At 41.2% G+C, this 27,492-nt stretch overlaps 1 pseudogene; it reads right to left on the reverse strand.

Annotated features, from left to right (window-relative positions):
* Positions 1-1,664: 1,664 nt before the first annotated feature.
* On the reverse strand, positions 1,665-26,776 carry LOC136653347 (vomeronasal type-2 receptor 26-like; annotated as a pseudogene).
* Positions 26,777-27,492: the final 716 nt, after the last annotated feature.

The following is a 27,492-nucleotide window of genomic DNA, read 5'->3' on the forward strand; positions in this document are numbered from 1 at the left end:
GGGCTCCTTTTCTTGCCAAACCAAATGTCCTGGCGCCACAAAAACCCTTCCTACTGGTCAGGGGGAGTGGGGCGAGTTGTATGAGGGGTCACATGAACCCCTTTCCTACACTTCATTGGCGAGCGCCTTTTCCTGCCAAACCAAAATGCCGGGGCGCCACAAAACCCCTCCCTAGTGGTTGACGGTCTTGGGGGAAGTTTTTTGAGGGGTCACTTGAACCCCCTAAGGGGGCGGGGTTTCCGGTAAAGAGGGGCAGGACTTCCAATGTCAAGATAGTTTTGAAATGAAGCATGTACTATATACTACTCCCAGGGATGAATAGAATCTGTTCCATGTAGCTTCTGTGCATGTTGTGCATATGGAAATGAATGCTGTGTATTTGCATTTGTATTAATCTGGATTGTTAGAATATATATGAGCAGCTGAATTTTAGTTTGAATTAGAACAACAATCCATTTATTGATTTTTTTAATGTATATTGCTCCATGTTTAAAAAAAAACAGTAGATAAATATTCTTATTGTCATTAATTTTATTTCCTTGAAATTGCTGCTGCATTTACTTAATAAATTAAGCAAATCTGCACAGTTAGGCATCACTCAAACTAGAGATTCACACAGGCCTGAAAGGAATGTGGGAGAACCATAACCTTCACTTTCCTAGGGGCTGCTTCAAGAACTACTCAGCCTATAAAATGGCTCAAATTGAAATGTCAGAAGGAAGACGATCTGATCTGAGACAAACGGGTAATCTCATGTAACATTGTTGCTGATGTAATAGTTTTACATTGTAAACCACTTTCAACATTGTTGGAAAGGTGGTAAATAAATAAATAAATAAATAAATGAAGGCAGCTGATTCCTTACGACTTTTTCAAATATGGTGTAGGTAAATCAAAATATTATATACTTTGAAGAATGAGCAGATTTCAACAACATATTACAAATTCCACTGAGTTTAGCAACTCTGCTGTAAAGCTGATCTTGTTTTCCAAATGGATAAATAATTTTTATGGCCTTTTAAGAATGTTGCCTCATTAATGAGAGAGAGGACAGGTGGCTGACAATCCATCAATCATTATCTCTCCAGGCACTTAGAACAGCTTCACTTCCAGGCAAGCGACCCCCTGAGCATGTGAAAGAAAGATAATCATTTTGGATTCTGTGCTCTGGGTGAAGGGAGGGGTTGCTGGCTCAGAGTGAAGCCTTTCTAAGTGCCTGGAGAGAGACTGATTGATGGATTGTTTGCCTAATGACAAAGGTCAGCAAGGCTGTATTTAAATCGCCTAGCAAAGGGACATTGTTTTTAAATGGATTTGCTTTAACACAATTTTTGCCATCCTCATGAGTTCTGGGAACAGAAACCTCACAAATAACAAAACTCAGCCTACATGTTTTTAAAAAGTGGGAAAGCTCAGGATCTGTACTTGTGCCATAATGAGAAGTATATTTCATGGAGTGGCCCACAATCAATTTCAAATCTTTAACACATGATGCTATTTGTACATCACAAGAACTGTGGAATAGAAATGATATCTGCTCTTCTACCACTGTGGGTACCTATTTCTAAGAACAGAGCAAAGCAAATTGCTATTGTCCTTGGTTGGTGACCATGTGTTTCCAAGATATGATTCAGGATGAGTCTGATATTTGCTAACAGGAAGAATTAATGTCTTCGTGGCTTTCGTCTTATAAACTGTTCCTTCTTGTTCAGTTCAGGTCTCAGCACAATAATATAGCATTTGGGGAAAGAGATGCAAGCCAACAGCCCAGCACTAGAGGCAAGGATGGAGAAGATCTCCACAGCCACCATATATTTCCCCTTGGTGCTCAGGTACATGGGAACAAAAGTCAACCAAACACTGCAAAAGACCAACATGCTGAAGGTGATGAACTTGGCTTCATTGAAACTGCCAGGCAGTTTCCTCACTAGAAAAGCCACCCAGAAGCTGGCAATGGTCAGGAATCCCATGTAACCCAAGACACAGTAAAACATGGTAGGTGACCCCTCATTGCATTGCAGTACAATTTCTTCAAACACGGAGTTTGTGTTAACATCTGGAAATGGGAGAAACACTGCCAGCCACAAAGCACAAATAACTGCTTGTATCAGAGAACACAAAAGAACAATGGTGTTGGCCAATTTCTTCCCCACCCACTTTCTCATTCTGGAACCTGGCTTGGTGGCCATGAAAGCAACAATCACTGTGATGCTTTTTGCCAACACACAAGAAACAACTATTGAGAAGATGATGCCAAATGCAGTTTGCCAAAGGAGACACACCACCCTCTGAGGCTGGCCAATGAACAGTAGTGCACAAAGGAAGCAGAGCAGGAGAGAGAACAGAAGTGCGTAGCTGAGGTCTTGATTGTTGGCTTTGACCATAGGCGTGTCATGGTTCTTCATAAATATTCCTAGCACCAGAACTGTGACCAAAGAGAAGAAGAGAGCTCCAATGGCTAAACTGATTCCTAAAGGTTCTTCATATGACAAGAAGCTTACAATTTTGGCAATGCAGGAGGTCTGTTCTTTATTGGGATACTCATCCTCATGACATTGAAAAGAGTTAGTGATATCTGTAAAAGATAAATTGGGGAGTCTTTCGGAGAACTTTTGTTTTTGGAAAATGGGCTGCAGTAATTAAAGGATTCTTCCCCTCCCAAGACTTCCACACAGATTTTCTTTTGTGGTATGTGGCACTCTGAGCGAGACTGAGAACTGGCTCTGGGCAAAGCTGTTCATTGCAAAGAACAAGGGCCTGTCAGCACACTACAAGAAAGTTCTGTCTCCTGCATTAGAATGTGCAAAGTACTGTGCATTCTCACAATAGCACATGGTCTCTTTGGCTACATGTGGCTAAATTGTGGTCTGAGTCACACAAAAAGGCCAATGGTGAATCTTTCTCAGCACTTGTGTTTCAGGAAAAGTGATTGTTGTAATTAAAGGTTTCTTCCTCCTCACAGGTCTTCCAGCCAGTCACTATCGCTCAGTCTCACCTACCTCACAGGGTTGTTGTGAGGAAAAAGGAGGGGGGAATCATGTACACCATCTTGAGCTCCTTGGAGGAAGGGCAGTATAAATAAATAAATAAATATTGTGCAATGCACAATATTGTGCACTTTGATTAGAGAATTTCCCTTCTGGACATCGATTGCAGTCATAGCAGCAAAATGGCTTCCCCTCCTTCACATTCTTGCTATAACCAGAGGGGCAGTGGTCATTACACAGAGAAATGGGTTGTGCCTAAGCCGTACATGAAACAGGAGAATGTTAACCTTCAGAATAAAATGTACTTTAAAACCCACAGTATACATGCAATGAACTGTATGCAAGTTTCCTAAGCATGTTGGAACACATGGTGATTTCAGCAGAATAACAGGATGGTCTTCAAACCTGCCTGGGAACTGCATCATTTCTCAAAAACTCTCTTACCAAATGAACTGTAAATAAGAGCACCTTCCAATTATGGAACGGTTGTGTCAAATCTGTGCACAGCACTGGTATTCCTGGGAGCAAGCACTAGCATCAGGGAGGCAAATACCCCAGGGCGCCACACCTGTGGGGCCTATGGGGACAGCACCACCACCCATGCCTCCCTGCTGCCCTTCCATTGCCTGCCCTCCAGAGCCCTTCTGAGGGCCAGGGAGGCCTTGCGCTGTGTCCTTTAACCCTCCAATAACCTTCTGAATCCTCCAGAGGTCCATTAAACATCCCTTCTGGTTTTCCAAAGAAAACTGGAAGTGATGTTTAAATGCCCTCCAGAGGCCTCAGAAGGTTTTCAGAGGGCTAGAGGATGCCACTTGATGCTCCATATGCAACAAGTAAGTGGGGACTGGCAGCCTCCTGGTGGGGGGAGCGACATTCTGTGGTCCTGGCCCCAGGCGACACACAGGCAAGGAACTCAGTGGGTGCACAGGACACCTATGGAAGTCTATGATGTTTTTTAACTCCCTGCCTTTGTCGGTGGACATTTTGTGATGGCACCCAACACCCCACAGTTTCAAAAGAGTCCACAGTTTTGACAAACTTGGGGGATCCTTTTCTGTAAGGACTAGCAGTGGTGTACCAAGGCCTGTCACCTGGGGCAAACTAAAATTTTGGCGCCCCCAATTTAATTGATTGATTGATTAAATTTATTATTTGCAAAACTATGTGATTTTAAAAAGCTGCTTAACACACAGCTGCCTAAGATCTCGTATATTATATATAAACATATATATAAAATATACTTATATATGTATATTTATTTTTTAAATAAATTTTTATTTATTTATTTTAATTTTGAGTTCCAAGTTTTATTGTGTTTTATTGTTTTTAAACGTTTCGTTTTTATACACATTTATATATTTTATGTTTTTATATGATTTCTTTTGTAAGTTGCCTTGAGTGCCCTTAACTGGGAAGAAAGGCGGGATATAAATTCTATAAATAAATAAAATGGGAAAAAAACCTGGGGCTTTCTGCTGTAGCTAATGACTGTCTCCTCTATCTTTCCCAATGGAGGGAAGGTAAGGGGGAATGGTGCTGCTGCATTTTCATTCATCGCCACCCAGAGTATGAGGAGTACAGAATACGAAGGGTTAACAGACATTGCTCATGATATCTGACAAACACACTTTCTCAAGAGGCTTCTGTGTCATCAGAGGGGCTTACCGTTTCCATCATCATGGGGCTTTTTGCATGAGCTGGTCACAAGAAGGCCACACCTGGAGTACTGCATCCAGTTCTGGCCACCACACCTTAAAAAGCATATAGTGGAAATGGAAAAGGTACAAAGGAGACCAAAATGATTACTGGGCTGGGGCACCGCCCCTACAAGGAACGGCTACAGCGTTTGAGGCTCTTCTGTTTAGAAAAATGGCACCTGAGGGGGTACATGACCGAGACACAAAATTATGCAGGGGATAAGAGAGTAGATAGAGGGATGTTCTTTTCCCCTGGAACTCCTTGTCACAGGATGTCATGATGGCATCTGGTCTGGATGCCTTTAAAGCAGGATTGGACAGATTTCTGGAGGAAAAGTTCATCATCACATGATACAAGCTCACATGTTTTAGAAGTAGGCTACTTCAGAATGCCAGATGCAAGGGAGGGCACCAGGATGCTGGTCTCTTGTTGTCTTATATGCTTCTAGAGGCATCTGGTGGGCCACTGTGAGATACAGGAAGCTGGACTAGATGGGCATTCTGCCTGATCCAGTAGGGCTCTTCTTATGTTCTTATGGCCTGTAGGATTGGGCTGTTAGTTGCAAATGAAGCCAAATATGCAAGTGTATGAAAGCTTGTTGGGGAAGCTGTTTAGAACCTGGTCTTTTACCTGTTGCTTCACACATTATCTGTAGCAGCATGGGAATCAGTGAAAAGAATGCAGAAAAATGACAAGTTAGGACTTATTCACATGGTCAAGTTGCTTCAACCATTATCAGCAGCAGCAAGCACACACACATGGTGTTGTTAAGGGATCATCCCTGGGACTGCTAGTAATTTACAGCCTGGATAGTAGCAGGCCCTGAAGCCTTGGCCTGACTGAGCACAGCACGGCATCTTGGGAGAGGATGATGCAACATCTGGTGATGCATACCAGGTGACTGTCACCTGTATGTCACCCCATGCACCATCAGAGTGACTTTGCACCTTTTGGCCCACTCTGATTGGCTGTAGCTCATATATATTCCAGCAGGGGCAAGCTGGGTTGTGGGAGATGCAGAGTGGAGTTTGTGCCGAAGGCTACGTCAGTGTGATCCGTGATTCGTGTGCTATCTGGACTGTTGCTGTTGTATATACTGTACATAGTAAAGAGGCGTTTGGTGGAGGACTTCTGCCTTGTGTCGTCTTTGTTCCCGGGAGTGCCTGCGCTCTGACCTTGGGAGATAGGCAAGCCGTGCAGCTGGACAGCGGCTAGCTGTGTGAACGTCTATCCAGCTCACAACAGTGTTGCACCTCTCAAACTGCTATGGATAAAATGTGATACCCACTTCCATGTTCCCTAGATTACGATTGCCTAGATCAGGGGTCTCCAAACTTTTCACCCAAAGAACCGCATCAACTATCAGGCACGATGTTGAGGGCCGGAAAAAATAAATGAAATATAAAATTTAAATAAATACATTAGAGATGGAACTTAGATGAATGACTGAAATGAATGAATAAATGGGCTCAAATGTCCAGGATTTTCCAAGTACCAACACAGCCCAAGAAATAAAGCACACACACTGAAATGGACCCCCATTCCCCCACCCCACAAGCAAAACTCTGGTTGTATTTGGTCAACTGGGCCAGAGGCTCTCAGGGGATCAGAGACTGGCTGCGGGACAGATAGAGGCTCTCTGCAGGCCGCATTTGGCCCCTGGGCCGGGGTTTGGACCTGGCCTCAGCCTTGTAATTTGATCCATTACTTTCCATGGATGATGATCCAGTGCACTCCTCCATCCTTCTGTCATTGTTTTCCTTTTCAATCTGGATGAATACATGGCATGTAAGGCATGAGCCACTGCATAGACCGCATTGTAGATACTGTAGCTGTGACCGGTTATACTCATGGGAAAGCGATACACAGGAAAGGACTGCAGTTTCTACTCTCCGGTGCAAATGTTCCTTCCTGCCTTGCCTGGAAGAGACTCTGGAAATGTACATCCAAAAACATCTGTCCAGAAGTCCCTGATGAAACCATCTTCTTTATTGCTGTAAGGATTTATAACCTGGAGGAATTGGTGGAATCCTGGAAGTTCCTTGGAGTGCATTCCAAAGGATAGAGCACCTTGGACAATTTCTATATCACAGGTCCTTCGGTCAGAATACCATTTAAACAACGTCTCAGCTGTAAAAATCCAAACTTTGCCTTTGGCCTTTTGAGTGGTGTTATAATATGCCGGTATATGTAGCAACTGACTCAAAACAAACATGGAACGAGTATCTCCATTGAAAACCAATACATTGGCCATGGTAATTATTATATATATTATATGGTATTATATTATTGGTATATGGTATATATATGGTATATACCATATATGGTGTGTGTGTGTGTGTGTGTGTGTGTGTGTGGTATATATATAATATATATTATATGGTATATGAGTATATGAATGAGTATATATATATATATATATATATATATATATATATATATATATATATATACACACACACACACACACACACACACACACACACCATATATGCCTGGAAATAGTTATGATGGATAGGGCCAGCCCTGCACACTACGTGTGGCAGCAGCATCAACAGCAATAACACCAGTGTGACCATACTGGTTGCAAAACGTCCCCTAACAAAGTTTCTCTTTTTTTTACATCCCCAACACTGTCCTTCACTGTCCATGAAGACAACAGCTTGATTGAAATGATCAAATGATCAATGAGCAAACAGCAGAATGAATTGCAGTCCTTTTCAGTTACAGGGGAACTACAGCAAATTTGTATGCTCTCTGGGGGCACAGATGAACAGCATGTGTTTGCCATGCCCAAACATTAGTTACTTCGTTACTTAGCAATTAGTTACTTAGCAATGATCTCCAGCAGAACCAGCAGTTAATAGCCTTGGTGTGAAGCCAAAGAGGAAATTAATGTCTTTGGTTGTAACATGGTCTTGCTAAATAACAGAACAGCTTCCACCCATCCCCCCACCCCCGGTTTCATTCTGCAGTAACACTTTCTTTTGTTGACATTGTTTATATGTTAACGTTGAAAATGTAATTACAAATGGATACATTTAACTGAAGTGTTAGAAAATGCATTTCAAAGTCAAATGTATTTGACTTCCAACAGAAGACTGTAATGCTGGAATATTTTCTGGTCAAACAATACTGAATCTATGCCAGCCTGTTCTGTGGTTTGGGCCTGTAGACTTCATTTTCCTAAAATAAAGAGCATGTAGAACAGCGTTTCTCAACCTTTTTCATCTCACGGCACACTGACAGGGCAACCATCAGGTCTTTGACAATTGACAAGGCACACCATACTGCCAGTGGGGGCTCACATCCCCCATTGGCCCTACTAATAAATCACCTCCTCCCAAATTCCTGTGGCATACCTGTGAACCACTCATGGCACACCAGTGTGCCATGGCACAGTGGTTAAAAATGGCTGATGCACAGGAAGAACAGATCTGAATTAGGCATATCATGAAAGTGGTTTTAAGTGTTTATCATTCAGTTGTTGTGATTATGGTGTTAATAAAAGAATCAGCGCCTTAGTGTGAATGCTGGGTGGGCAAGAGGTGTTTAAAAGCCCAATTCTAAGCAACTTTCCAGTGGTGGTACACCCATGTTGGTAGGGGGCAGTCAAGGAGGCCTCCCCAAGGGAAGCAAATTAACCTCAGAGCTGCAGTGCAAATGCATCAGCACTAGAAAGTTAGTTAGTATTGGGCTGTGAATTTGCTCCCAAGAGCCTGAAAAAGGAAGTACATGAAAATTTGTGCATCCACAGAGAGTTGGCCTGAAATAACACCATTCTGAGAGATTTTGGCAAAAGAGGAACTTGCATAATGTTCAGGAAGAGCTGAGATAGTAGATAGCTGAATTTGGGAGTAGTAGGAAGTACATACTTTATGTCAAACTAACTTTGACAGCTCAAGTCCCGCCCCTTTTTACCAGAAATCCTGCCCCCTAAGGGGGTTCAAGTGACCCTCAAACAACTCTCCCCACTGCCCCCCACCACTAGGGAAAGGTTTTGTAGCACCCCGACATTTGGTTTGGTGGGAAAAGGAGCCTGCCAATGAAGTGTGGGAAAGGGGTTCATGTGACCCCTCAAACAACTTACCCTGTTCCCCTCGACCACTAGGGAGGGGTTTTGTAGCGCCCCGACATTTGGTTTGGCGGGAAAAGGAGCCTGCCAATGAAGTGTGGGAAAGGGGTTCATGTGACCCCTCAAACAACTTATCCCATTCCCCTCGACCACTAGGGAGGGGTTTTGTAGCACCCCGACATTTGGTTTGGCGGGAAAAGGAGCCCGCCAATGAAGTGTGGGAAAGGGGTTCATGTGACCCCTCAAACAACTCATCCCGTTCCCCTCGACCACTAGGGAGGGGTTTTGTAGCGCCCTGACATTTGGTTTGGCGGGAAAAGGAGCCTGCCAATGAAGTGTGGGAAAGGGGTTCATGTGACCCCTCAAACAACTATCCCATTCCCCTCGACCACTAGGGAGGGGTTTTGTAGCACCCCGACATTTGGTTTGGCGGGAAAAGGAGCCCGCCAATGAAGTGTGGGAAAGGGATTCATGTGACCCCTCAAACAACTTACCCCTTTCCCCTCGACCACTAGGGAGGGGTTTTGTAGCACCCCGACATTTGGTTTGGCGGGAAAAGGAGACCGTCAATGAAGTGTGGGAAAGGGGTTCATGTGACCCCTCAAACAACTTTCCCCATCACCGCCGACCAATAGGCGCAGGTTTCATAGCTCTCGGACCACCGTGTGGAGCCAATGGGAAAATAGGGGGGAGTGGGAACAGGTCCGGACATGTCCTTGTATTTAAGACCCAGGGCCTTTGTGGGGAGGGAGAAACCCGTTCAGCCTTTGCTGTTGCTGCTGTTTCTGCCATGTCCTCCCCTCTGAAAAGCTCTTCCACATCGCCTTCTGAGATGGTGGCTCCCCAGTTGGAGTGCGAATCCCCTGCCGGGGAGGAGAGTGAAAATCACACAATGGTGATGGTCAAGATGGAGAGCCCCGAGGAGAAGGAGAACGTGCTGGCTTCTGAGGGGGGGAGACCCCGGTCAGACTCGAATTGCCTAATAGTAGCGCGCTTAGATCAGTGTTTGAGAATCTTCCCTACCAGGCTTCAGGCTCTGAGCTATTGACGGTTTCTCCTCCGAGGAAGAAAAGCCGCTGCTGTGAAATCGATGTCAGTGGTGAATTTCATAGGCCGATACCTATGGAGCTTCTTGTCAAGCTGGCTTGGAATGAAGAGACTGTGCGTTTTCCCCCAGCCGGCTGTGACTGCGGGTTTGTGCTTTTCCACTCAGTGTCCGAGTATCCTAAGGCTGCAGCAATTAAGATTGTGCAGGTAACATTTTTACATTTATGGTTGATCCTCATTGCAACTGTATTAATGGACTAGAAATTAAGATTGTTTTTTTTAATATATTTTTTTAAAGGAGAAAGAATGTCCCGGATCTCCAAACACCCGGAAGTTTCCAGGAAATCAAGAAGAAAAAGGCTGTACAAGTTTCCGTGAAATTTTAGGCCTTCAGAAGACCTGGGTGGAGCATTTCACCCCCAACTGCCGCTCAGGCGCTATGAAATCACTGATCAGAGCTACAGTGTATGTGATTCTTAAGCATTGCTATAAGGGGTATTTACTTGACCGCTGCATTGGATGTAAAATTAAATCCAAGGAAGAGGAAGCCCACTTTTGCAGAAAATGGAGTAATTTTGATAGATTAGGATTCTTTGAAGTTGTGTGTCAAAGAATCTACCTGAAGGAAATTCTGAACACTGTGATTAACATAGCTTCCAGTTTTCGGTTTTTGCATCTGACCGCCACAACTGTTGATTATATTTTAAGCCTGTTTGCTAGCATGAGTATCTTTCCTGACCCGCTGGTTTGGCTTAATACATTGGTGAACGGGGAGGATTACACTTACCTTGAGTATGTATATACTGTGGTTTCTAAAAAAAAGTATCAAAAGTTTCTTGCAAGAGGGCACTGCTGTCTAAGTGTTCATGACAAGTGAAGGAGATGTAAGAAAACCTTTGTATGATTTTTTAAAAAATAAAAGAAAATGGAAGACCCACAATGTATGTTTTTTTTTTTTTTTTGAGGGGGAGGAGGGAGGAATGAACCAATAGGAATAGGCTTTCAGGAACATGTCTGGGCATGCCATGGCATGCCCCTGTATTTAAGGCCCTGGCCCGAGTGTAAAATAATTAAAAATAAAAATGGAGACTGTAGATTGGCAGTGCTTGGGTACAACTATCAATTTTTATAATGCCATGGATCCGCGTAGTAATTCACTTGAATGGGGTACACACATGGATGATTTAATTGGAAAGGTCCCCTTGGAGAGTGAAGAACCAGAGCCCTGTATTGGACCTCCAGAGGGGGTTTTATACAGGGGTAGTTCTCTGCCTGACAGCCTGGAAAGTGAAGTGGATTCAGCACCCTATTGGACGCAATCCATGGTAAGAAAAAAAGAAAAAAAAAGTGTTTTTTGGGGGGGAGGGTATGGGATGGTTTCGATATCAGGTACATGGCGTGGAGTGGTAATAATTTGCAATTTTCTTTTTTAAAAAAATCAGATGCATGAACTAGATGTTGCGCCACTAGACTGGTCGGGTGATGGGGATACCGGTGAAGATATCTGGAATGTCCCAAAGAAGACACCGCAGTGGTGTCCATGCATGTCTGTATGTAAATTTCACAGGGGGTTATAAAATTGCATGTCTGTATGTAAATTTCACAGGGGGTTCTAAAATATATTTTTAAATGAAGTACACATCTCAACCAAAAGCCCAGTGAGACATGATTTTTTGTCTTTGTCTAGGAAATTGAAGAGGATTTTGGGCGCATGACTCTCAGTGAGCCGTTAGGCTGTTCCTGCTTCCCTAAAAAGCTGGAGGAGGAATGAAAATAACTGTGAAGAAGAAAATAAAATAGAATTACGTTATCTGATTGTGCGCGTTTCTGTGCTAACTGGAGCCATGGGAAAGCATGAGGAAATTTTAAAAAATATATATTATACACCTGGGGCGGTCGGGAGCTTTGGAGGGGTAAACACGCACTTTCGAGAGGCCAAAAAGCAAATTAAATCTCTGACTCAAAAATATGTTCGGGACTGGCTTGCAGAGCAAGATGCTTATACACTGCACAAACAGCACCGAGTACGATTTAAGAGAAACAAAACGGTTGTTTCGGGAATGGATGCGCAGTGGCAGGCTGATTTAGTGGATATGCAACAGTTTTCTAAGTACAACGCGGGACACAAGTACATTTTAACGGTGGTGGATATACTTTCCAAATATGCATGGGCCAGAAGCTTGAAAGACAAATCAGGCAGGCAGGTGGCAACTGCTTTTCAACACATCTTCAAGCAGGGGAGAATACCTCGCAAATTGCAGACTGATTCTGGTAAAGAATTTCTAAACCGTACTGTGAGAGAACTATTAAAAAAACACGACGTCCATCACTTTGTTACAGGAAATGAGGTCAAAGCGGCTGTTGTGGAACGTTTTAATAGAACATTAAAATCAAGAATGTGGAGATTTTTCACAGCTAACAACACTTTTAGATACAAGGAAGTGTTACCGCGACTTATAAGCAGTTATAACCGCACGGTGCACAGAACAACCAGGGTTTGACCTGTGGATGTGAACCACTCCAATGCCGGGGCTGTCTGGAAAAAAGTGTACGGAGATTGGGTTAGAGGGGGAAAAGAGGTTTCTGTGTTCAGAAAAGGAGATCATGTGAGGATCTCAAAGCTCAAGGGGGTATTTGAAAAAGGTTACGAACAAAGATTTACCAGTGAGATTTTCATAGTCGACCAAGTCAGCAGCAAGGGGAGAAGACCCGTGTACAGCTTAAAAGATTACGAGGGGGAGAGCATTGCGGGGACTTTCTATCCTGAAGAATTACAGAGAGTGAGGGCCAGAGAGGATAGGGTTTACAGGGTTGAAAAAGTTCTAGCTACGAGGGGAAGGGGGAAGAAAAAGCAACACTTGGTAAAATGGTTAGGGTGGCCTGACAAATTTAATAGTTGGGTCGCAGACTCTGAACTGTGTGAAGCTAAGTAGAGAAGGGGAAAAAAATGGCTGAAAACGATTTTTACATCACCCTTCCTAGCAACGCTTGCAATAAAATATTTGATCAGAACAGTAGTGCTGCCTTCACGATCCATCTGGCGCGCTCCCTGGATCTGCCGGGGGAGTGGGAAGTGGGGTTAGCGGAGATACAATACCCTCACACCTGGGACACACTCACAGACGATAGAAAGTTTCAAATTGACGATGGAAGGACATATTTCCTTCCAGCTGCATACCAGCTTTCACACCGCACCTCCACCTCCCTGGTACACTGTCTCCGTAAACAAAAATGACAGCGAAACCTACAAGTGTGTGTATGAGCATAAGGAGTTCCACAGATGGAGCAGTAATTTCTAGAACCAAAGAATCCTTTCATGTCTAGAATATCATAATAATGCTCATCGTGTAGCAGTAGAAAGTAGGACTTATCATGTATAAGTGGTCCCGATCTGAAGATTTCCCAGCCTTTATCACCATGTAGGACAACCCCTATATTCACTTGTAAATACCTTTCAAATCTCCCCAGGTCTGATAACAGAATTTTTTTTTATCAGGGGCAATCCCAACTGCTGCATACAGCTGTCTTGCCATCTGTAATAAATGAAAATCAGTATACCCTTGGCCATTTATGTTTGCTAAGAGAATCCCCCCAAAGCAAAGGTTGCTGTCCTCATTATTCAGGTCAACAAGGTGTTGTCTTTTCTTTTCTATGATCTTGCTATAAAGGACAGTGCTTAGGAGTCTTTGACCCCTCCCACCCCTGTTTCTGATAACAGAAACAATGAGATGTAACAGACCATGGAGATGAACTTCTGCATTGCTCTGAATGAGATTCCCTATGTTAGCAAAAAATGATGCAGCGTCCAGAGCACTGATGTGTCTCCTCAAGGAGAAGAGAGGGTTATTTAAGCCCCCTCCTTCAAGACGCAGTTGTACTAAATCCTCCGGATCTATTTCGCTACGTAACTCGTCCAACAATTCCTGTATGCTATTGGTTATGGCTTGTTCCACCAACAAAGGGTGACTTAAGCGCTCCATGTTTACAAAACAGAAGGAAAAAGTGTATCGGGAGACAGGTAGTCTCGGAGCATGCCATTCCCAGCGACCCTCCCTTTCCAGGTAGACTCTTGGTTCAGGCTCCTCCTCCCCCCCTGTAGTGTTCATGGTGGTATAACCGCTATCGGACACAGGGTTTGGATTGGAGGAATAGCCACTATCAGAATGGTCTTCAACCATATCATCACCTGCATCTGGTGCAGGAACAGGTGGCCCCTGGGGGATGGGAGAAAGCCCTATATCATCATCATCATCATACTCTGAATCAGAGGAGTCCTGTGGGGAGTGTGGGAAGCCTGCCCCAACCTATTTCACCCCTGCAGCAGATGGAGACTTGTGTGGTGTCTGGCTCAGGTCCCCCTGCAGACTTTCAGGATAGATGTGGAAGTTTTTAATATTTTCTTGAAAAGAAACAAGCATCTCTTTATCAAGCCCCTTGCCCTGAAACAACAAGCACCGGTGTTTTTTTTTAACTCTGAATTCTAGTAGCTAAGCTGAGCTGAGAGTTTTCTCTCCTTCTCAATAACAGAATTCATACACTAGTTCAATAATCCTTCCAATTCAAAACATTCATCTGGGTCAAGGTTTCTGGTTTTCTTCTGTTTTTTCTTAGGACCATCCTCAGCAAAATCTTCGGTTTCACTGCCAGACAAAAATCTCCGCTTACGGTCGGGGATTGGTCTGCCAGTAGGTGTGACAGTTCCTAGAAGGAAAAGGCATAATTTTCTTTTACTGAATGGGGAGACTACATAACTGAAATAGGCAATTTATTATCATAAGAACGGACCATAGGCCCCCACCTAGTCCTGCGACCTGTATCTCACACCAGGTAAAAAAGAGACTCTCTTGCATAGCCCACTTCTAAAATCCTGGCTTGTAACCCACAATGGATTTTTTTTTTCCTCCAATCCCCTCTTAAAGGCATCCTGTCCCAAGGAGTAAAGAAATATTTTTTTGTCAAATTTAGTGGATAAATTTATACAAGTGGTTACCTTTCTGGTTGGCAGTAGTTGCTACATTAGAAGTGGAAGGCCCCCCAGCAGCTTTTCTTTGAAGAATATTTTGCACAGGCCCAGTATTTCCTGAATGTAGAAAAAAACCAAAATTTAAAAGCGCTAGAAAATAGTGGCATAGGATTTCCCATTAAAAATATTCCTATTATGTAATTTATACAGGTAGTTACCTTTCTGGTTGCTAGCTGCATTAAAAGTGGAAGGCCCCCCTGCAGCTTTCCTTTGAAGAATATTTTGCACAGGTCCAGTATTTCCTGAGTGTGAGAAAAACCAAAATTTAAAAGTGCTAGAAAATAGTGGCATAGGATTTCCCATTATTATTAATATCCATATTTTGTATTTTATTCAAGCTGATCATGGATCAGTGGTTACCTTTTTTGTGACTGTCCAGAGCAGGTGGTTTGGACATGCTAGGCTTTGGACTCAATGGAGATTTTCCTCGGGGTCCATTAACACCTGCATGATTTTGCACAGGTTCAACATTTCCTATTGTGGGAAAAAACCAAAATTTTAAAATCAATTTTCTTTTTTTTAAAAAAAACTGAGCTCCATTAAAAAAAAAAAAGGCCTAGGATTACCTCCCCCTGTCCTGGATTTTGGTGACCCTCTAGCAACTAGAACAAGAAAGGAAAATCTTTTTTTTTTTTTTTGTAGATGCCAATACTTTTTTTTCCTTGTTATTAATCATGAATATTATCTCTTTTAAAGACGCTTGAACCGCCATCACATCTGTCGCTAAGAGCTGTATCAATAATTCCTTTAGCTGAAATGATCAGAAATTTAATTTTATATTAAATGGTTATAAATGTGCAATAAAAAAGGGGAGCAATAACAGAATTTTTACCTCTTTTGAATAGGGCTGGAGATGATTCTCCTTCAAAAAAAAAATAAAACAGTAAAAATAATTATGGATTATGTAGGATACCCAGTTTCTTGATTTTTAAATAAAATATGAGGTAAAGTAACACAAACCAGAACTGGGTGCTGAGTATAAGCCATCAGAACTGGGGGGGGGGGTTAATCTGGTGCTTGAAGGAAGTCCTACAGTTAAAAAAGAAAAATAAGGAGGGTCACTTTACTTATTTTTTTAAAAGAGACTCAGGAAACTTTATTAAAAAATAGGCTCAGTTTTACCTTTTCGAAATGTGAAAGGCTTTTTCTTGCAGTCTGAATTGTCGCCTGACTGCCTAGGGGGATCTGAAAAAAAAGAACCATTTTGATTTGCTCAGTATTCAGAGGAAATGGAAAATAAAAATTCAACTGTGCAAATACCTGGTTTAGCAGTTGATTCCTGCAGTTCCCCCAGAAACAGCACTAAATTTGAAACAGAAGAAGACATGTAAATGTATCATGTACTTTTAAAAAATTATTAGGAAACTGCTATTTTTTTTATTCACTGAACAGTCAAACATTTTTTTTTTTTGCACTGTACACCTGAAAAAAAAAAGACACATTTTTTTTTGCCCTATGGTCAAAATTTCAAGACAGTCCCCCCAACCCTTGAATAAAACCTTGCATAATTATTGAACTCTGACAAACAGTCACACCTAGAAGGGGGGGAGAGAGGTAGGGATTTTTACTCCTGTCATAAAAAATACCCCCTGAGCATGCACAGAATAAAAAAAGACATCAGATCCCACAAAAAGATTCACTCTGAACAAAAATCCAGACTTTTTTTGCCCTATGGTCAAAATTCAAGACAGCCCCCTCAACCCTTGAATAAACCCCTCAACAGTTTGACACAAGGGGGCAGTCAAATCCCATGAAAAAAGGCGAGGACCAAGCACCCTCACACATACAAAATTCAAGACCAGAAAGAGAGAGAGAGAGCTAGGATTTTTTTAAAAAACGCCTGTCAATACTAACCCCTGAGCATACACAGAATTAAAAAAGACATCAGACCCCACAAAAATCCAGACATTTTGTCCTAATGGACAAAATTTCAAGACATGCTTCCTAATAGGATCATACACACACACATCATACATAACCCATGATCAGAGAATAATATACTCACCAAAATCTGCAGCCTTCTTTCTTTTGGAAAGGTGTGGTGTGGCAAAAAAAAGATGTGTCCTGCTTTTATAGGGAAAATCTCACATCTGTGCATACCAGATAGATTCAGTTCCCATGTCAAAAAGTTTGAAAAATTTCCAAGTTATTGGAATGCAATAGTCCTGGATTAACCCCAGTTTTGACCTGTGTCTGGTTTTTGCACGTGCAAAATCCAGATACAGATTCTGTTCCCATGTCAAAGATTGATATATTTCCAAACTATTGGAATGCAATAGTCCTGGATTAACCCCAGTTTTGACCTGTGTCTGGTTTTTGCACGTGCAAAATCCAGATACAGATTCTGCTTCCCAGTCTCATGGATTATAAAATAGCTGAAATTGTTTTCCCATATAGAAAAGAAATGTGTCTGATCAGCTTCTGATTTTCAGTCCTTTTTTTTTTTTTTTTTTTTTTTTTGGTGTAACCCCTATGTGAGCAGGTTCTATTCTCCCATGCCCCCAAGCCCATGTCTTCTAAAATTCAAGGTCTCGGTTGTTGGCTCTGACTATGGGGGTGTCGTGGTGCTTCATAAATGTTCCTAGCACCAGAAGTGTGACCAAAGAGAAGAAGAGAGCTCCAATGGCTAAACTGATTCCTAAGGGTTCTTCGTAGGACAGGAAGCTTACAGTCTTGGCCATGCACCGATTCCGCTCTTTATTGGGATATTCGTCATCTGGACATTTGAAGCAGCTGTCCATGTCTGCAAAAGAAAAATTATTGCTGACATCAGGAAAGGAACAGAACATTGCACAGCTCCCCAGACAATGCTACCATTCCCACTTCCACACTAGAGCATCCAGGTGTTGGTATGACAGGGCACAAGCATTCTAAGATGGAAGTGTGAATGCACCAACCATGAGCAGATTGAGAATTCTCAGGGGGGAATGATTCCAAAGCATAAGAACATGACACGGGAAAAGTCTGGTGGATAATGTCAACCTAGTTCAGCTTCCTTTGGGAAGACCAGTGACTGGACATAGAATCATATTTTTTTCTGTACTCTCCTATATCTGCATTCAGAGGCAGAGTGCCACCCACCCTGGAAGTAGTATGCAGACAGCTTGACTAGTAGCCATTGCTAGACCATGCTTGGACAAAGCTTCTTTTAAAGACATCCAAGCTAGTGTTCATTGCCATATCCTGTGGCATCCTGCGGCAATGAATCCCATAGACCAGTAGTTGCCAAACTTTTGAGCATTGGGACCTATAGAAAGAAAGAAAGAAAGAAAGAAAGAAAGAAAGAAAGAAAGAAAGAAAGAAAGAAAGAAAGAAAGAAAGAAAGAAAGAAAGAAAGAAAGAAAGAAAGAAAGAAAGAAAGAAAGAAAGAAAGACCTTCCAGTTACCGAGATATATTTCATAACTCCAATGTGAACATTAATCCTGCATGGTGGTCACTTTGGATTTAGAGTATCAAGCTGCAAACTATATATTTGTACAATGCAACTCTCACCACTAAGATTGGAAATCTCCCCCTCTGGACATGGGACGCAGTCATAGCAGCAGAAGGGCTCTCCCTCCTTCACTTTCTTGCTAGAACCAGAGCGGCAGTGCTCATTGCACAGAGAAATGGGTTGCACCTGAGACACAATCAGAACAGGAGAAAATTCATCCTCTGAAAAACACACTTTAATCCTTCAAGTTCAGCAGACACAGTATGCATGCCCTGTACTCTTGTGCATTTCCTGAGTGTGTTGAAAGGCATGATGGAATCTTTTATGAAAACAACAGAATGATGTACAAGCTTACATGGGAACCATGTCATTTGTCATGAACTAACTCTCCTACCCAATGAACAGTAAGTATGAGCACTTTCCAATTATGGAAGAGTTGTGTCCATAATGTGCACTGGGGTAACCTATGGAAGTCCATGCCCTGCATCATCTCACTGAAAGGATATGAAAGATGTTTAGTTCTCTCAGGGGGAAACTGAACAAAGCCTAGAGAATGAGGTCACTTTATGACTCCTCCCATTGTTGGTGGCCATTTAGTGGTGTCACCCATCACCCCTCTTCCGAGTTTCAAAGCGTCCACAGTTTTGACATACCTGGGGATCCCTGCCAGAAGGCCTAGAAAAGTATCTTACACATTGGAAGGTACGAAAGGTTAAGTATTTATAAGTAGGCAGAACTTTGGCTTGGCCTCAGGGGATTCACTTTCTTTTCCCTAGAAATTCAGGTTAACCAGCTTGAGTCAAATGCAAAATGCAGATTGGGGGATGTGGGCAGAGTCAATTGCCTCATCCAACTGATGAGCTATACAATGAGATGAAGAAGCACAACTCTATATTGGAGTTCCTAGAAGGTATTCTAATCCCAAAATGTAAAAATGGTCTGTAGAATTTCACATGAACACACATAAACACAAAAGGTGTGCTTAAGCTTGGGTGTAGGGACAAGTTATCATTCCTCAGTGTTAGTCCATTGACAAAAATTGTGCAGGACTGGTCAGCCGCGGACCTCCGCAACCCCGCACCCATGGCAAAGCTCTGTGATGGTGCCCCCCACAGGCAATCGCTGCTCCCCCTGCACAGAAATCTGCTCCCCCTACTCACCAGAGGCTCATGGAGCCTCGCGCAACCTTCTCCCACGTCAGGGAAACCTCTCTGAGGTTCCCTGACACTATAAACTGTGCAAAATAGATCATACAGCGAGCTGCAAAATATTGAAGGAGAGCTCCTAAGTAAAAAGGAGTTGGAAGAGAAAGGAATAAACCTGGACTGATGGAATGACTTGCAAACAAGAATAGGAGAAGACCATAAAATAGCTCTCTATGAATAAGATATGTTTCAATAAAATATTTTTGATTGATGAGGGAAAAAACATTTTAAAAATGTACAATTTTCTCCTTGAGATAAGAATGGAGGTGATAGTCACGTCAAAGAATGATGTGATAGTCAAAGACTAAATGGTTCTTTGGGCAAAAATTTTTGGATATAATATACCGATTGATGATTGGAAACAAATTTGGAATTTAAATATTAAGATAACTAAAGCGGTATCTTCCACAGAGAATTTATATAAAATGTTTTATAGATGGCATTTGACTCTAGAGAAAATAGCAAAAATCTATTCAGGTTCATCAAACAAGTGTTGGAAGTGTAAAGAGATTGAGGGGACTTTTTACCATATGTGGCGGGCATGCGAAAAAGCATTGGAAAATGATACATAAAATGTTACAAGAGATACTGAATTCTGTAATTCCATTCAAACCAGAAATATTCCTCCTAAATGTGACATCAGAAATTAAGGAACAACACAAGAAACACCATATTGTACATATTAGCACAGTGGCAAGAATATTTTATGTGCAAATGTGAAAATCCACAGATGTTCCAAATAGAGAAAAATTAGTAGATAAGATTTCTGAAACAGCAGAAATGGATGTCTTAACAGAAAGAATGAAAGAGAGAGATCTAGGTAGAATAAGAAGATATTGGAAGCCTTTATATGACTCAATATATAATTTTAGATAAATAATTTTGATTGTTTAGATAAATTAGAAAATATTATAATGACAAATGTGGTAACATTTGCATGGATAATCTCTTTCTTTCTAGCTGGTGTTTTAAAAATACTTTTTAAGAATGCATGTTGTAATCCAAGACCATTATCCTGATGTGTAACATGTGTAGACCCAACCCTAAGTCTAGCCCATCTTCCTGCCCTGTATCTGGAATAAATAAATAGACATTTTTATTTTAAAACCAAAAAACAAAACTGTGTTTCCAGGAAACCAGAAGCACAGTTTCCACCCATGTCAGGAGCCTCAGAGAAGCTTCTGTGGGGTCCTAGTAGCTGGTGCTTGTGGCTTTTGTCCCAGGGAAGTCTATGGAAGGTACGCAACTAGGACTGGTCAATCTAAGGAGAACTGAAAGTCCAGCAAAAGAAGAAAGGTGGAGGGAGATTAAGAAAGGAAATGAGGAACAGGAAATAGCAGGGGTATCTCCATACATGAATATTTCCATCTCTATACATGTTTTCTAGATTAGAATGCAGCTGGTGAGTAATGGGATATTCACACATAATGGTTTTGGTGAATTCCATAATGAAAAATATACCATGTATCATATCACAGAATATGGTCTCCCTCCTGCTCACATCATTCAGGGACTTCCTCACATGCCTTCATTCAAGACGTACCTAGTGAAATGACCTGTGCCATACAATGGCATCCTCATCGACGGTGAGGCACTCATTGGAAGGAACCAGGGGGTCCATCTTGCCAACTTTCACTCTGAAGAAAGACTGGTTTGGAAACGTGACCCAGTTTATCACATCAGATGATCCTATTAATTCCCCGTTCTGATGAAAGGAAACCATGTCCCCAGCACTGTTGTTAAAGGACACTTGTTTCAGAAAGTGGTGGAGCTGGATTGAAAAGGGAGACATTCGTGTGTCACAAAAGATGCCATCAGACATCAGAGAACACAACTGCCCATACATATAGAAAGTCACTACCTTTAATATATCTATATCTATTCATTCATTGTAGATACAGCCATACTAATGACGATTCACCCTGATACAGTGATACATAAATATTTTTAATATTTCATATACTTGAAAGGTTAAAAATTCACACATTAATCCACCCAGATGATTCTGAGAGCAAAGAATCCAGGCTCAGTGGCCATTCCTCCCACTGTCTGGCAAGTGAACTTCATCAGAGGTCCCTGCAGCATCACTGGGTACTCTTCAGAGGTCCAATCGCAGAAAGGAAATGCAAATCAGTTGAGTGACTTGCAACTACACAGCCTGCCTGCTGATGGGGGCTGCAAGGATCATCTGGGTGGTTTGCTGGGCATGTCCCATATTGGGTGACCTCATGACATATTTTCTCACATTGATATAGGTCACATTGATAGTATGGGAACAACTGCAGAAAAAAAGATTGAAATTTCAATAAAAGTACCCTATCTGCCTATTGAAATTTATCACATTTCAAACTCAAATTAACCCATTTTTGCCCAGCCCACTAGTGTACACATTTGGTCCCTGTTGCATAAATGCAATGTTGGGCAGAAATGGGTTAATGCAGATGTATTTCTCAAAATGGCATGAATGGAAGCTTATATAAACAGGCACATCCGTCACTGACTGATATAATTGTTCATTTTATCCTAGATGCATTTCAAAATTCTTCTATCACTTTTCTTTAGCAAGTCCTAGGATGTTTCTGCTGAAACACTGATAAACGTAATGGCCTATTTGAAGAGTCTGTAAACACACACACATCATGTACATTGGTAGACAATGATCTAGGCACTCTGTATGCGGGGAAAGTTATTTTGCAGATCTTCCTGATATGTGATGCATTCAGGGTGCCTTTCACTTTAAGTCTGCCACCTTGTCTCCAGCCCACCAGAGAGATGGCAAGGGCATCCACAAAGACTGGGCAGAAAAAATGATATGCCAGGTCTATGGACAGGTCAACTTGCTTCGGCCACTACCAGCTGCAGCAAAACCACAAACATGCTGCAGTACCACTTAAACTACTGTAGAAACTACATGATCGCCTCATGCTGCCCAGATTCTAATCACATTATAAGGTGGAGGGCTCAAGCCTATCCATCTTTCCTGTGCTAACACAGCTGTGCCAACAGGTGGTACACTGTATTCTCTAGTGGGGGGACAATCAGGGAAGCCTCCTCAAGGTGAGGATTGCAGATGCATCAGCGCTGGAAAGTTGAACAGGATTGAGCCCCAAAAACCATTACCTTCCATGGATGATGATCCAGAATTCTCCCTCTCCTTCCTTCCATTTTTGCTCTACTTTCTGATGTGGATAAATACATGGCATTGAGGGCATGAGCCACAGCATAGACTGCATTATAGATACTGTAGCTGTGACCAGTTATACTTGTTGGAAAGTAATGCGCAGGCAGGGATTCCAGTCTCTCCTCTCCAGTGCAAACATCCTTTCTCTCACCGCGTGGAAGAGACTCTGGGAATGCACAGCCAAAGACATCTGTCCAGAAGTCCCTGATGAAACCATCTTCTTTATTCCTATAAGGATTTCTATCCAGGAGGAACTGGCGGAATCCTGGAAGTTCCCTGGTGTGCATTCCAATGGATAGAGCACCTTGGAGGATTTCTATATCACAGACCCTTTGGTCAGAATACCATTTAAACACCATCTGGGCTGTGAAAATCCAGACTTTGCCTTTTGCCTTTTGAGCAGTGTGAAAATATGCTGGTATATCTAGCAACTGTCTCAAAACAAACATGGAACGAGTGTCTCCATCGAAAACCAAGACATTGGCTGTGGTGTCCATGATTTTATCAAAGATTTCCTGCTGCCATATCCAATAGCGGCCTCTGTCACTTAAGTAACCTAAATTGGTGAACGAGTCCATGAAGGAGAAACAGATGCCACTCTGGGAAAACATGGGAAACATAAACTTCTTGAACCACTCTAGGTTGGCTGCATCTGCAGCAAAGAATGCAATCCAAGTCCACTTGAAAAGGAGAAGCAACTGGAGAATCCCCTTGTACTGATGGGATTCGTTTGGGATCATCTGGTAGGTGGTCAGGAATTGGGTTTCATCCTTTATCATTGGAGCAGAAGCATATAAAAACTTAAGGAAATTTAGAAGATAGAAAGATTTTTGAAAAGAAATAGGTAGTGAGAATGAGTCTATGAACAATTTCTTGGGATCTTTATTGCTTTTCAACTTTATGACTACCTGTTTTTGATATAGCAAATGAGACTATATAAAATTACTGAAGATTACAATATCTGTGATAACATCATGACCATTTAGTGTTTAGCCAAAATGTAAAATCCAGTGTAAAATCTTTGAAGGACCAATTGATATTACCCTATTGTACTGTTATTCTTAGAACAGAACCCATTGTTTTGTTTTTTTAAAAAAAATTATTTTAATAACTGAAATATAAACAAACAAAAAAACTAACAAAAACTTACAATTATCCTCATTAATCTACTACTGCTCCCCACCCCCTTCTCCAGGAATAATTACACATTCTCTTCCAACTTCATACTTTATGATTTCATCTTCATTTTCTTCTTAATTTGAATTTCCCTTTCTTCTCCAAAAAGTCATTGATTCTTGATCAGGCATACAACCTTTGCCCTTCTCTAAAGTATGCTCTAAAATAACTTCCATCTATCAATAAATACATTTTTTTTTCACTACTCCTTTCTTAACTTCCAACTCACATGTTAATTTGTCATTTATTGCTATATTCCACATTCCCTTATACCATTCCCCAATATTCAATTTCTATCTCCTTTCCAATTCCTAGCAAACAACAGTCTTGCAGCAGTTACCATCACCATGATTAATTCCTTTTTCCCCATTTCCATATCTTCATTTCTAAACACATTCAACAAAGCCATCATTTCATTAACTTCTCTAGATATCATTGCCCAATTTTTTTTTCATTATTTTGCAGGACTACCACATATAAAAATAATTGCCAATCTCTTTTTTACATCTCAAGCACACATTCATTATATCCTTATTGCTCTGATTCAATTTTATAGGTGTTAAATACCATCTCCATATAGATTTATAACAATTTTTCTTAATTCTAATAGATGAATTCTTCATTATTCTTTTATTCCATAAACCTTTCCAAATTTCATTACTCAACTCTTCATTTAATTCTCCTTGCCAAACCTTCTTAAGACCATTAAAACTTTTACCTGCTACCACCAGTATATTGTCTATCTTACTTATTATCCCTTTCCTATTTTTAACTTCATTTTCTTTCTCCTTTTCCTCTATAATCTCTTCCAACTTTATTAACTTTCTCAACTCCCCATGCTTTCCCCCCAATCCTTAGTCCATTTAATTAGTTGATTAATGTTTAACCAAGAAATCTTTCTCTCCCCTTCCAGCTTCATCTTGATTTGTTCTTTATTACTCATCTTCTTCCAGTGGCTTCGCTAGGGGGGTGCGGGGTGCACCGGGTGATGCGCATGGGGGGATGACGCGCACTGGAGAGGTGACATGATAAAATTGCGGTGGGTTAAAAGTAACCCCATCATATTATATACTGTTGGATGTGGAATTTCGAGTGGAATGCAATAGCCATAGTGTAGGCTTCCTCATGAAGAAGCTGCTTGAACCATCCACTAAAGAGGCTATGCCATGTCTCCAAAACTAGACGTGATAGGGCAAAACGGATGCCATTTTTGGAATCAGCACCCCAAATATACCCAGGAATTGGTGTAACATTTAAGGAAGCAAAATGTGTGTTGGCCTGTGTAATCCTTCATTTTCTCTTTAATCTCTGTTTTAACTTTTTCTAAATTTGCTTTTTTAGTATCTTGGAAATTCCACACAATGTTTATCCCAAGATATTTTATACTCTTATTCAGTTTCCCTTCAAATTTTCCTTTCAATATTCCTTCATCTTCCATGTCATAATTTATCATCATACATTCTGATTTATTCCAATTCACCAAGTAACCCAGTCATTTCTCCAAATATCATTAAATGTATTTTAATCCTCTCAATTGACTTTACTGGGTCTTCCAATGTAAGTAAGGTATCATCTGCAAATAAACTAATCTTAGTTGTTTCTGTATAACCTATCCCTTTTATTCCTGTTTCCTTCCTTATTACAGAACAGAACTCATTTATGTAGAGCAGAACAAGATATTTTTGAGAAGGAATAGGCAGTGAAAATGAGTCTATGAACATTTACTTGGGATCTTTATTACTTTTCAACTTTATGACAACTTCCATCTTTGATATAACAAATGAGACCATATCAAATTATTAAAGATGACACTTGTTATCTGTGACAACATCATGACCATTTAGTATTCAGCCAAAGTGTAAAATCTAGTGTAAAATCTTTGAAGGACTAAATGATATTACCCTATTGTGCTGTTTTTCTCAGAACAGAACTCATTTCTGTAAAGCAAAACAAGATTTTTTTTAAACATAGAATAAAATTCTAATTCAGCGCAACATCTTGAACAGTTACCAAGGAGAGCTTTGCAGTGGAAATGGAGGAAGTGCTTTCCTGACTGCAGCTTTTCAAATATGCCCAACCCCCAATGATACCCACTGGAGTAGTGAAAATTCCTCAGATAGAAAGCAATTTAAATTTAGTGCAATTGCATCATTTTTGAGGGGAAAAAAAAACTTTTAACTTGAAGAAATTATATGCCTTCAATTAAAAAAAATGTTCAGACCAACTTACAAGGTGACCTAGAAAAATGCAATCCAAATTCTCATATTAAATTCTCTCATATTGTAATTGTTAAGAATTTAAAGCGAGGGATTTTTTTTAAAGTTCTTTTCCTGATTCCAAAATGACATCAGTGAGTTACCCTGTAAGCCTTCCTAAGTAGAGCAGTCCACAAATGAGGTAGCATAGTTGAGACAGCCTTCACCTCAGTTGACATCTATGTCACCTGAGATGTACTCCTCTATGTACCCACTGGGGGGGGGGACACTTTATATGACCACAGCGTCTAAACAGGCTCATTTGGGAGAGACTACTTCTTCAGAAATCTATGTCTCAAGTTGTGAATGAATAGAAAGAGTAGCACAGAAATGCATTTATCTCTGTGGCAACTTCAAGTGTCACCCTGAAGGAAAAAGGATGCTCAATCACTCATTAAGTATCATACCTGTGGTATTCTGTAGGCATTGAAAAAACTTGGTATTTCATAGGAGATTTCTGAATAAAGTCCCTCAACGAGTGCAACAAAACTGTCTTGAAGGTCACAATTGTAGTTGGGAAAAAGTTTGTTCCTTGGGGAAATGAGTTGCAGTGCGGCCTGAGAGGTCCATCTAGAATCCATATGACTGTCATAGACATTGAAACCCAAGGTGGCATTGGGTAAGATCCTGGCATTCTCATTGATCTCCTTCACAGCAAATACCAGGGCTAGGACATGCTGGTAGTTTTCAGTCATTGTACTACAAAGAGATTGCCATATTGTGCCATAAATATCTACTTCACCTAGCAAGATTATCACATCTATCTTGTGAATATTTGTCATTTTCTTTTTATAATTCATGACAATATTTATCCATCATCATTTGTGAGGGTACTCTAAATCCAGAATGCTTTGCAGCTTATCTGAGTGTTCAGAGATAATTCATCCCACCAAATTGAACAATTGCTCTGCATTTTCAGTGATGTAGATGCTTGGTCCCTGCGACATACCTAAATAAGCATGAATGGCACGGCCCTGAGGTGGAGAAATATGCATAAGACTGTACCAAGATAGGTCAATAAATTCAGCATCCCATACAGAACTTAATTACTTATGTATTTATTTATTTGCAGATTTATATCCCGCTTTCTCTTCATGAAGAGCATTCAAAGTGACTGTTATCTAAAAGGACTCTGCCCCAACTTGGATTAGGGGTGAACATTGTAACATAACATAAGGAATAGAATAGTTTTAAGATAGCTTTAAAAATACAGTTACTCCCCCACTTCCATCCCCCCTCTCTGCATATGCATCTGTGCTTTAAACATGGCCAATTTGTATGCAGTTCTACTTACTCAGTGACAACCTGAACATTCTAACTATGTGGCACCCAGATTTTTTTCAGGTGATGACTCCACACCTTCATCACTTGTCTTCTTGATGTTTATCCATTGCTTAGAATGTTCTGTCTA

This window comes from Tiliqua scincoides, chromosome 5, assembly GCF_035046505.1.
Source record: "Tiliqua scincoides isolate rTilSci1 chromosome 5, rTilSci1.hap2, whole genome shotgun sequence".
Taxonomy (NCBI): Eukaryota; Metazoa; Chordata; class Lepidosauria; order Squamata; family Scincidae; genus Tiliqua; species Tiliqua scincoides.